Source organism: Oryctolagus cuniculus, chromosome 4, assembly GCF_051225735.1.
Source record: "Oryctolagus cuniculus isolate XC-2025 breed Fujian yellow rabbit chromosome 4, ASM5122573v1, whole genome shotgun sequence".
Taxonomy (NCBI): domain Eukaryota; kingdom Metazoa; phylum Chordata; class Mammalia; order Lagomorpha; family Leporidae; genus Oryctolagus; species Oryctolagus cuniculus.
The window spans coordinates 105,326,450-105,339,074 of NC_142870.1; the positions used below are offsets into that span (position 1 = coordinate 105,326,450).

The following is a 12,625-nucleotide window of genomic DNA, read 5'->3' on the forward strand; positions in this document are numbered from 1 at the left end:
GGGGTAGAAGCAAAAGAAAGAAACCAACAGACAGAACAAGCACAGGGAAGGACTCTGAAACAACCGAGCCTGAGCCTGTTACCACCACCTGGCCCAGCCAGAAGCCAACCAACCCGACTGATGGTCCAGCTTATAGGTGTTTATACATCCCATTTGTGGGAGGCAGAATCCGTCTCCTGTAGGAAGCAAAGCCTGCCTCCCATAATATGGCGCTGATAAGGAGTAACCAGCTTTTACACAGCTGATTCATCTTGATTACTAGAAGCTGCAGGAGCCGATTCATCCTCTGATTGGAAGAGAACGGCATGCTCGACACGAGGACAGGTGGAGCACGGATTGGTGGAGAGGACTATAAAGGAAGAGAGAGACGGCACGGTGGTGTGGGTTGGTTGGAGGGTGCGTTGGAGAGTTCGCGGGGAAGTTTGCTGTTTTGTTCTTTCTCGTTTCTCTCTACTCATTCTTGCTTTGGGAGTTCGCTGTTTGCTCATTCTTACTTTACTATAGAAAAGACTTGTAAAAAAGGGGACAACAAGCGTCCGGACCGGTGCAGCCCCTCCGCGTGTGGAGGAGCAGCACCACTGGCAGACTTGGCCATAGCTGCACATTTTTATTTTTATTCTTTCTCTTGATAGAAGAAAATCTGTTTTTTGAACTTGGGGCCCAATTTGCTACCCCAAATATATAAGAAATTAGTGGGGTTTTCTTCTTATTCTTTTGTTCTCCTTTTTATAGTAAAGGAACTAATCATTTTTGTTACATTCATTAGAAATTCCTATGTTCTTTTAAAGAAGTAATATATCTGGTAAGTTGTTATAGATTTTTGGATGATTTGTTTGGACTCTTTATTAAAACATCATTGCTTAAATTTTAGTTAGTAGAAATCCATACTCGTTATTGACAGTTGGTCACATTTTCACTAAAAACACATTTCTGTGGGATTATGAAGATGATTAGAATGCAGTTATTTCACCTGCACCAGCTGTATACCAGAAATTAATGGCTGCTAAACTGAATCAGATACCATGAGTTAGTTACCACCAAGTGCTGAACATGGATTTAGGCACCGGGTGGCAAGCTCCTAGGCTAAATTTCCCTAGAGTGAAGCACCAATACTCATTAGGACTTCCTGTTATGGAATACCAGGCAGTCAACAGTCCCCCATTCTACTGCCCTTACTGCTGCTGCTTTTCTCTACTCTTGTTTTAGGCTGTAATAAACTTGGCCATTCTAACCTATACTCTGATAGATAGCAAGCCAAATAAATGTCCATTATTTCAAAACATAAGGCAGCAGTTATTTGAGAACTGCCTCCTCTACTTAGCTTTTACAACTTTGAATATAAAATATAAATATAAATGTTTATTTCCAAATCATTAACTTTAAAAATTGTATTTCATATTGATTTTCATTTTGGGAAAAATATTTTAAATGACCTATCAATATTATTGGGTTTATTGAAACCGTCAGTTTATGATTCTATCCTGGGACCAGTTTAAAAAAAATAAAATAAAAAAACTGTGAGCTTACAACCCTTCATGGAGCCTCAGATAAGCATTCACGGTTCTTCCGGATTTTGAAGTGGCCACACCAAAAACAATTTCACAGAAATACTCCAAGGGCAATCAGGCAGTTAAGATGGCCATAAAATGCACATTTTAAAGGGATAACCCTACAAAAATATGTCATAGGAAAATATCTAGAGACCTTTACAATGGCAAGAAAAGAGAATCCATGTTGGATTTAACTAAATTCAAAGTCCATACTATATAATAACATACACTCTTAAAAATTTTTGTGTTGTAAATTACAGTATCATATTTTCAAAAGACTCCTTATTAAGTGAATCTTTCTTCCAAAACAAGTAAAATTCATTTCCCGTGGTACATTATCTAAAAATATCTGGTTAATTTAATACTAGTTTTCATTTCTTCTCTGTCTTTATAGAAGATAGATTTTGCAATGCATTTTGAATATTTTCTAGAGTTAAAAGAATATCAGATACATTTGTTATTTATTTTTGTTAAGAGTTATTTTCTTTACTTATTCTTAGTTTCCTCCAAACCTAATTCAGTTTAAGAGATTTTATTAATGCATAATTGTTTCCTTCTAAATAATTAACTTTTAAAATTACATCTCACGTTGATCTCCTTTGAAGAAGAATCCCATTGAGAATCTAGAAGTAAAGGGGACACACTGAAAGGAATTTCGTCATTTGTGCCAATTGATGAAGGAAAGAATAATACTGGCCATAAACAGTCAACCTTTGAGGAAGCATCTGTTAGGTCAACCTAAACATTTTTACAATCTATTGTATTTTTCCTCAATATAAAGAAAGCTTGCCATAAGACAGAGACAGAGAGGTATCCTTTTTATTTATTTATTTATTTATTTATTAATTTTTTGACAGATAGAGTTAGACAGTGAGAGAGAGAGAGAGAGACAGAGAGAAAGGTCTTCCTTCTGTTGCTTCACCCCCCCAAATGGCTGCTATGGCCGGAGCTATGCTGATCCAAAGCCAGGAGCCAGGTGCTTCCTCCTGGTCTCCCATGCGGGTGCAGGCACCCAAGCACTTGGGCCATCCTCCACTGCCTTCCTGGGCCACAGCAGAGAGCTGAACTGGAAGAGGAGCAGCCGGGACTAGAACCCAGTGCCCATATGGGATGCCGGCACAGCAGGCAGAGGATTAGCCAAGTGAGCCACAGCACTGGCCTCCGAGAAGTATCTTTCATCACTGGCTCACTCCCCAAATGACCACAACGGGCCGATCCAAAGCCAGGAACAGGGAGCTTCATCCAGGTCTCCCAAGTGGGTACAGGAGCCCAAGCACTTGGCCCATCCTCCACTCTTTTCCCTGGCACATTATCAGGGAACTAGAAATGAAGTCAGGACTTGAACTGGCGCCCATATGGGATGCCAGCACCCAGGCAGGAGCTTTATACACTATGCTACAATGCCAGCCCCTAGATAACATCTTCATGTTCAGTCTTGTCTGTGGGGTTGTTTCATGAACTTTAGGTCCTGTACAACTTGTAACTACCAAGTAACTTACTGATGCCCATTTGCCATCATCAAAATTTCTAAAAGAATACTATGTTGCTAACCAATCAAAGAAGGGCCATAAGCACTATGGACCAACCCTGAATCTGCACATGAACTGAACATGCATCTCTTAACCCCAACTTCAATCTACCCCTAATCCTTTGAGGAGCCCAGAAATTAGGTGATAGCTGTCTGGCCTCTTGCTCCGCAGTTTGCAACAAACAGCTACTTTTTCCACTAACCTGATGTCAGTGATTGCTTACTTTACATTAGACAAGCAGACACAGATTTGGGGGGATCCAAAACAAATGTAGTATTCTGCCATATCCTGTCACTCCCTGAACACACATCATTCCCTGAACAGTAACTCTCTCCCCCCGCTTAGGCGCCAACCTCCTAACTCATACTGTACCCCATACTATTCCTATCGCTATACTCTTCACCCTGTGTCGTCCTCGTACTTTCCTGTTTTCTTAACTAATTCCTACTAGACGGTAAACTCTTGAGAAGTGGATACATATTCCTCACCACTATCTGCTCAGTGTGAAGATTCTAGTACTTAATAATGCTCATTAAATACTTGTGAAACAAATGAGTGAATTGTTCAAACATCTATTTCCCAAATGAAACAATATTGCTAATTTACCCATTCCGTGATCCTTCAAATCTATAGTAGGTGTAATAATCTCAAATTATAGCATAATCTATAACTATATGGATTAAAATATCTTAAAGTATAAATAAATGAAGATTTGCTTTCCTTTAATTAATAACTATACAAAAAAAAAAACTCCTGGCAATTTCAAATTAGTTCTATTTTTTCCCCAATCCATATAGACTTAGTATTCAACCACCACTATGATATACTTACATAAGCTAATTTATATAATTCCTTAGCACAGATCCGGCTTAGAGAGAGTCCTCAACCATATCAGTTGATGGCTATAGTGTTGCTGAACTTATTTACACAGAAAGAAATAAATAATGTATATAAATGATGTGATACATAAGTTATATGATACACCTATATATTCAAGATAAAATTAGACACTTAATGGAGTTGTTTGAACTCATAGGATGTAAATATACCAATGTCTTCATTACAAGTAATATTGTTTATTATTATTATCAGATTAAGCATAAGAGCAAATCATTTAGTTTTATAGTTTTTTGTATTTCATCAGATAACTTCTTCAAGCGATCAAATATGTAAGTATACAATTGACATAATAACTCTTTTTGACAAAAATAGTAGTCACAGAGAGAAAGAAGGGGAAGAGTTTTTGTTTTTTACAATGGTTTCAATGGCTTTCCAAATATTTTTAAAAGGTCACCAACAGAGGGCTTACCTGAGGTCATATGAAAGAGGCCCTAAACCATCAAACGCTATTTCCAACGTCCAGCTGGGAGATCTAAAACAGAGAGTAACAAAGACAGTTTGTGACAAAGCTGACACATAGTATTCTAGAAGGAGTGAAATCAATTGTGACATTTTTCATTTATTTGTAAATGCCTCTTTGGCAATACACTCACTCAAAGGACTGCTGCTTTTTACAGAATAGGGGAGGTCATGGTAAAATAGAGGAATCCTGACAGTTGCTTTAATGAGATTCTGCATTGGGGCTATTCTAACACTTTCACCCAACAAGGAGCTTGCCCTTCAATTTCAATATCATAACTCAGTAATTTGGAAAATGCTATCTCTATGAAAAACTAAACCAGCTAGCCTTTAATAGCCATTACACTGTTCACTTATCCCTTTTCTTTCAATTAGAGGAAAACATTCTACAGCAAGTGCTATATCTAAATGTCAGCCATATACATCAATTACCTCTTTTCATTAAAATGGTGTTGTTTTATTAAAAACTGTAATATGCAGTTTGACTGAACAGCCCAAGAGAGTCTATAGTAACTCATTGTTTGCTTGGAAATATCTAGGAGTACAATTTAAACTGTAAGTTAAAAAAATACTTTGGGGGCGCCGGATTCTGTCCCAGTTGCCCCTCTTCCAGGCCAGCTCTCTGCTGTGGCCTGGGAGTGCAGTGGAGGATGGCCCAAGTACTTGGGCCCTGCACCCCATGGGAGACCAGGAGAAGCACCTGGCTCCTGCCTTCGGATCAGCGCGGTGCGCCGGCCGCAGCACACCGGCCGCGGCAGCCAATGGAGGGTGAACCAACGGCAACGGAAGACCTTTCTCTCTGTCTCTCTCTCTCTCTCACTGTCCACTCTGCCTGTCAAAAAAGAAAAAAGACTTTTATTTTTATATTTTGTATTTCTACAATAAAGGAAAATTATTGCTAAGGTAAATTTTCATGTTCTTTGTAATTTGAGAAACTAAAGCTATCTAAAGATTTGACAATTTATTCACTCAAATGTTCTTTGATGACACATTAAGTGTTAGGTGAAGTTGTGAAGCAACTGGAATAAATCTACTTTCAAAAAGTGAATTATAGGAGCTGGTGATGTGGCATGGCAGATAGACACTGCATACAGTGTCAGCATCCCATATGGGCACCGGTTCAAGTCCTGGCTGCTCCACTTCTGATCCAGTCTCTGCTATGGCCTGGGAAGGCAATGGAGGATGGCCCAAGTCCTTGGGCCCCTGCACCCACATGGGAGACCCTGAGAAGGCTCCTGGGTCCTGGCTTCGGATCGGCTTAGCTCTGGCAGCTGTGGCTATCTGGGGAGTGGACAAACGAATGGAAGACCTTTCTTACTCTCTCTCTGCCTCTCCTTCTCTCTTTGTGTAACTCTGCCTTTCAAATCAATCAATCAATCTTTTTTAAAAAGTGAATTATATTGTGCAGGAAAAATGCAATCCAATCCAGAGCTGAGTTAAATACCTATCATCTATTAGCCAACCAATAGATATTTGTTGAACTGCTAAACAACAAATTATGAGTGGCAATGCAATTCTTGCCATTATTGGTTCATAGTTTAGATCCCAGAAAAATAAACTAATTATGATTTACAGAAGTAACAGTCTAATAAGTTCCCTTTGCCTGTTTATAATATATAATTAGTAATATATATTGCACAACACTGCTGTGATTATGAAATATAAGTGCAGGAATAAAGTACTTAGTACAGTTTCTAGCTTACAGTAAGCTGTCAGTAAGTGACTGCTATAATTCTGCAGTTTTGTTTTGACCAAAACAAATGATATCTTTCTCAAATACAAGAATAAAAGTCACAACATTTTTAGAATTTTTTTATGTTAGAATCGTATGATGAGCATTAGATCTATCTCTTCTGCCAATAGCCTCTTTGAAACTTAGTTCTCTCACCAGAAAAATGTGACTTATATTCCTACCTTTACATAAAATACCAACCCTCCTTGGCTATGAAAGTTCTCTAGCTACTTCAAGTACTCTAAGTAATACAGTCTGAGACTATGTCCAATGAATATAGCAGTAAGCACTATTTTAGTGAAACATGTTTCTTATGTTGGTAATTTTACCTTCCAAGTCAAAAGTTAGTTTTCAGATAATCTTCAGTAAAGCTCACAAACAAAACTTTTCGAGAAGCTAAATGTGTACATATTCATGAAACCTTTTACTTCCCATCCTTATTCTGTTTATCTAAAAAAGTTCTAACCTACAGAACTTAGCTATGCATTCAAATCTCTAGGAGGGTGTTTCTCAGTGTCAGTATTTATATTCAACTCCAGAACAATTACATCAATGTATTTTTTAAAAGCTCCCCACTTGATTCTAATGGATCACTAGGATTCACAGCCACTAGCCTGGTGTCTCATATTGTTTCTTCAATAAACACTTTTGGCTTCCCAACTAAGTCATCTTTTCCTCTTCTTTGCTAGGTAGAGGGCTTCATCTTTGGTGTTCTTTCCTTCCATGTAGCTCTGGAGATGAAGAATGTATGCCCAGACTCAAGACAACTCTGATGAGGCACAGTCAATTACAGTGGTTCCCATCACCTCACACCAGGAATGATGAGGGGTATATATGTTACATATGGCAGAAAATGTGTTCCTGGGCCTTCTAACAGTTTATTATATCCCAAGACTGAATTTAGGTCAAAAGTTTCTTTTGTTCATATTTTGAAATATTTTTATGGACTCAATAATATGGTGAAAAATGTCTCATTGTTACACATTAAGTAATGTCTTTTTTTTATTCAAATGTCCTTCTGGCACTGTTACTAAGAAATAATTTGTAATATGGACATAGATATAAGGAACTTAAGAGTAAATGCTGTCATTGAATATAATTTTTCAAAAGTAATTTGTTTAAATCTTTAAATATACATGTAATATGCAAGATTAAAATATATTTTCTATATCACACAAACATACATAGATTGTTTGCCTTTTTAATTGTTGCAAAGCATATGATCTATTGAAGCAGAGGAAAGTATTTTTTAATATCCAATCACAACAAACTTGTTTGCTTTGAATTGATTCTATATATAGCTTACATTTCTTCCAGACAGAATGTCTTATTTTCAAATATTCAGACCACAATTTTAGTTCTGAAATGTTATCTCTTTTCTTTAAGCAATAATTTTCTGGACCAGAGGATACTGGTGACATTCTGGAATGATGGTTTATTGTCAACCACACAGTTAGAATAAAAATAACCAAAATTTGTTCCAAGATCCACTATGGAATTTTAAACTGGTATACACCATAATCATCATGCTCAAATCTGAACCAGATTGGTAACCAGTTCTGGTTACTTGAAAATTTGGTAAGTTCCTTTATGTTGTTTCACCCTTCCTCCATGATCCCCATGAATCTATATTATTTTTTCACTTGGGTAGTAAATTATTTTTTAACTTTTATTTAATAAATATAAATTTCCAAAGTACAAGCTTTGGATTATAGCGGCTTTTCCCCCCCATAACCTCCCTCTCACCCACAACAATCCCATATTCCACTCCCTCTCCATTCCCATTCACATCAAAATTCACTTTCAATTCTCTTTATATACAGAAGATCAATTTAGCATATACTAAGTAAAGATTTCAACAGTTTGCACCCACATAGAAACACAAAGTATAAAGTACTGTTTGAGTACTAGTTATACCGCTAATTGACATAGTACAACACATTAAGACAGAGATCCTACATGAGGAGTAAGTGCACAGTGACTCCTGTTGTTGACTTAACAAATTGACACTCTTGTTTATGGTGTCAGTAATCACCCTAAGCTCTTGTCATGAGGTACCAAGGCTATGGAAGCCTCCTGAGTTTGCCAACTCTGATCTTATTTAGACAAGGCCATAATCAAAGTGGAAGTTCTTTCCTCCCTTCAGAGAAAGGTACTTCCTTCTCTGATGGCTCATACTTTCCACTGGGATCTCACTCACAGAGATCTTTCATTTAGGTCACTTTTTTGCCAGAGTGTCTTGGCTTTCCATGCCTGAAATACCCTCATGGGCTTTTTAGCTGGATCTGAATGCCTTAAGGGCTGATTCTGAGGCCAGAGCGCTGTTTAGGACATCTGCCATTCTATCAGTCTGCTGTGTATCCGGCTTCCCATGTTGAATCATTCTCTCCTTTTTAATTCTATCAGTTAGTATTAGCAGGCACTAGTCTTGTGTATGTGATCCCTTAGACTCTTAATCCTATCATTATGATCAACTGTGAACTGAAACTGATCACTTGGACTAGTGAGATGGCATTGGTACCTGCCACCTTGATGGGACTGAATTCGAATCCCCTGGCACGTTTCTAACTCTACCACTGGGAGTAAGTCCGATTGAGCATGTCCCAAATTGTATATCTCCTCCCTCTTTTTTTCCCACTCTTATATTTAATGGGCATCACTTTTCAGTTAAATTTAAATACCTAAGAATAATTGTGTATTAATTAAAGAGTTCAACCAATGGTATTAAGTTCCTTTATGTTGCTTTACCATTTCTCCATGATCCCCATGACTCTATATTATTTATATGTGGAGAAGGAAGAAACTAGACTAGCATCAGTGTTTAGGATTTTTGAGGTAGAACACAGAATACTTGTACCAGTATTAGGAACTATAGCTTCTGAGAGCCAACCAAGATTATTAGACAGGAGTAAACAGGGATTTGGACGGGTGAGAGGACTCCATATATGATCTCTTCCCCCATAACCCAACAAACACCCAGTTAAAGGTAAAATTGTTAAATTTGATGGATTACTTTCAGAAACCAAAGGGAAATGAAGCTTAATGTAGGCCCAACTGAGTAAAAAAAGCTGATATTAAGAGGGTGCAGTTAAGAAGGAAAAGATTGCTGTAAAGAAAGAAAAAAGGAGGGCAGAAATTCTTAGGGAATATTTCAGAAAAGATCAGGTTATGAAACAAGGGCTCAGATAAATGTTACCACAGTGTAGCTTGGAAAATCTCAGCATAATTTTGTTTCCCACACTATTCTACAAGCTTCTGAGAATACTGCTGTGACATTCACTCTTTGAATACCAACATAATTCAATGAATAACTGAATCTGATTGAAATGGGAGAACTCCTCCAACAAGGGTCTTTGTTCCTACTTGTCCTAAATTTAGGCAAGCTTGACACATTCCCTTCCACTTCTTGACAGTGGTAAGAACATAGCAGAGCCGGAAATCTCATGGGCTGTGTTTCTTTTCCCAGCATCTTTATCTCAGTGACTGCTTTATAGAAGTCCTGGGGATAGGATACCACTTTTCAATCCCTGCTGATAATAGAGTCTCTGGCAATGATCACTAGTTCATAAGATTAAGACAGATTCCTCAAAATTGTAGTATATTTTGTTGAACTTCATTGGGAACTCTGGGCTCCTATTCTGGTATCTTTTCTATTCTGCAAATGATGAGAACTTTTATGACAAATTGCTCTGCACACTCTACAACGTTGTAGGTGCTCATGTTTGTTCTCAGTCCTCCTTATCCAATGACAGTTACCTAATATCATCTCTACACTCGCTCCTTGCCCCCAAGAACTAGACTGAAGACAAAGCGGAGACCTAATAAATGTCTGATACATTGAAATAAATTATAAATGAAAAACCTACAGCCTGCTCTATTTCTATTTTTATTAAAACTGCCTTGACAAAGATTTCTTCTACCTTTTGGAGCATTAAACTACAAATACTGGAGTCATTTTTTATTTCAGAAGTATAAAATCAACATTGCTTTTAAAAGGTCTAAGATTTTTAAGAGGAATTTAACAATTTAAAATGCATTTCTAGAGGCAAGCCCTTATTTCTTATGAATTCCATTTCATTCACAGAAATATAGGAAATGTCTTAAGAACCACTGGTATTTCAATTGTAAATATTATGGAAAGTTGTATTACAATGCAGACAGCTGATTCAGAGGCCCAGCAGAGCAATAATAATATTTAACAACACCCTGTAGAGGGGGTATAAATTTTAATGGTATCACTCATAAAATCCATGTTTTAAAGGTTACAAAACAGAATCAAGTTTACAAAAAAGCAAAGAAAACATTGCAGTTTGGGGTTTTTATTTTTTTCTTTCATCTCTGATTTTTGAAAAATCAACATCATCTCTCCATACCTGCAAATGAACTATAGGAATTTCTGAAATCCTTACAAAGATATAACTCAGTGATTGATGCTCCCGGTAAATTCCAGCTCAGTATTTATTGAACTTGACTTTTACAAAGACAAAGCAGTCTTCAGGAAGGTGGCCTTCACATTTGCTGATGATAATGACAATGCTCAGTGTCCCCTCACAAGAATGTATGAGTTAGAAGCTAATCCCACTATCACTCATCACTGATGAGAGCTAATTGGAGTGCTGATCTCAATTCTGAACTTGAAACTAAGAAAATTAAAAGAATCCAGGAACTATGGAGAAAGCCAAGGTAATAATGACTAAGACTAAAAAGGCTAGAACTAAAGGAGCAAAAGGGAAAGAAAATGTGATGAAAATTGTAAATACTTGAGGAATAATACACACCATGCATGAAAACACGGAGGCAAATAAAGTTAAACACCAATAAACAGGTTTCTTTTTAAAGACACTAAAGGAAGCTAACTCAGTGAAGTTCATGAAAACAAGTACCTATAAAGTTCCTCGAATGCAGATGCTATCTAAATAAGGTAGGCAATATTACAATTCTCCCTATACAATGATAAGGAAACTGGGCCAAAGAAAGGCTAAACTGCATAGTCAAGGTCACACAGAGAGTAAGTGGCAGGATTAGCATCTGAAAGCTGGTCTGCTGGCTCCAAAACCTAATGAGGTCAAGGCGATTAGCCAATGTTTCTGGAGAACATTACTACACTGGCATTAATGTGCTATACTATGCCTGAAAAATGTCGCATTGCTGAAGTACAGAATGAAACAGGGCTAAACATGAAACACGAGGTATAAACCATGACTGGCAGGTGGCAAGGGAAGGAGAGGTTCATTGGAAACCCACCCCTAAGCACCCAAAAGTCATTTATTTAACAAATAAGTATTCTTTATGGCAAACACTTCTTTTAGGCTCTGGAACCAGAATTTCTTACATATAAGTTCTAGTTGCACTATTTATTGTCTAGTCTTTTGACTACTTACTTAAAAACTATGAAATCTAGACTCTTCTTATATATAATCAGGATAATAATCTATATTTCAGGATTATGATGATTAAATGAGAACATTTTGGTCTGGGGCATAGTGAGTGCCCCCCAAATGGAAACTGCTGTTATTAGTCAGCTTTTTTTTTTTTAAATTATAGAAGTGGCAACTATTGACCATGTTAAACAATTGAAGATATGCCAGATATCTGAGTAAAAAATAAAAATTTACCCAGCCATATGAATGACTTGTCTATATAAATGTAGGCTTCTCAAAATTTACTGATTATCTACTATATGTTAGAAATCATACTTGAAGAAAAAAAGTTATGATTAGCCGTAAAGAAAGACTCTCTAGAAAACTGAATTTTCACTTTTATCTGGAGCCAGTAAATGTATACAACTAGAAGACATTTCTCAATTCACAAAGCATCCTATTTTTTCCATGGCTACAGTATTCTGTGATGTCCTTTCAGCCTTGTGCAAACTTCCCAGGGCCTAGGACATCCCCATCTGCTAGTTTTCAGTTTGAAGCCACTTCTTTCATCCATTTTCCCCAATATGCCATATAAATATGATCATTTTGTCAGTATCAATGTGTTATATAGAACATAAGTATATTACTCAACTACTTCTGCATTATTAATCAATAAATGAAGAGAGGTGGCAATCACATTTTAATGTAGCCAAACCAAATTCCAGTAAAATTTTAATAAGTGATAGCATTAATTACAAATTTTTAAACTCATAAAGTATATCATATTTCGAAGGAACTTTTGTTATTTCAAAACAGCCAAAACAGAGATAGAGAGACAAAGATACAAGCAAAAATGAAGAAACAAAATGACCTATTATAGTCATAGAATTCTTTTAATTTGCTCTTATGAGGAATAATGAGGTGTATATTATACTTGATCTACTCCACTGAAAACCTGAATTTTACAAAGAGCAAAAAGAAAAATGTTTTAGAACCATATGATTCTGATGACTAAAATAACAAGACACATAATTACATTGCTATATTTAAATACAAGTTGGCAATAACCCAATAGTTTCAGAGTAGCAAAGCCCT

At 36.8% G+C, this 12,625-nt stretch overlaps 1 protein-coding gene across 4 annotated transcripts in view; it reads right to left on the reverse strand.

Moving 5' to 3' along the window:
• Window positions 1-12,625, reverse strand: part of NAALADL2 (N-acetylated alpha-linked acidic dipeptidase like 2) — a 1,439,631-nt gene that overhangs the window by 1,333,995 nt on the left and 93,011 nt on the right. For 3 of the 4 annotated variants that reach the window (XM_070072494.2, XM_089330911.1, XM_089330916.1), the window contains exon 2: window positions 4,389-4,451. The exons of the other annotated variant lie outside the window; for it this stretch is intronic. The gene's annotated coding sequence lies outside the window, so the exon portion shown is untranslated. The remainder of the gene's footprint in view (window positions 1-4,388; window positions 4,452-12,625) is intronic. 4 annotated transcript variants of the gene reach the window in all.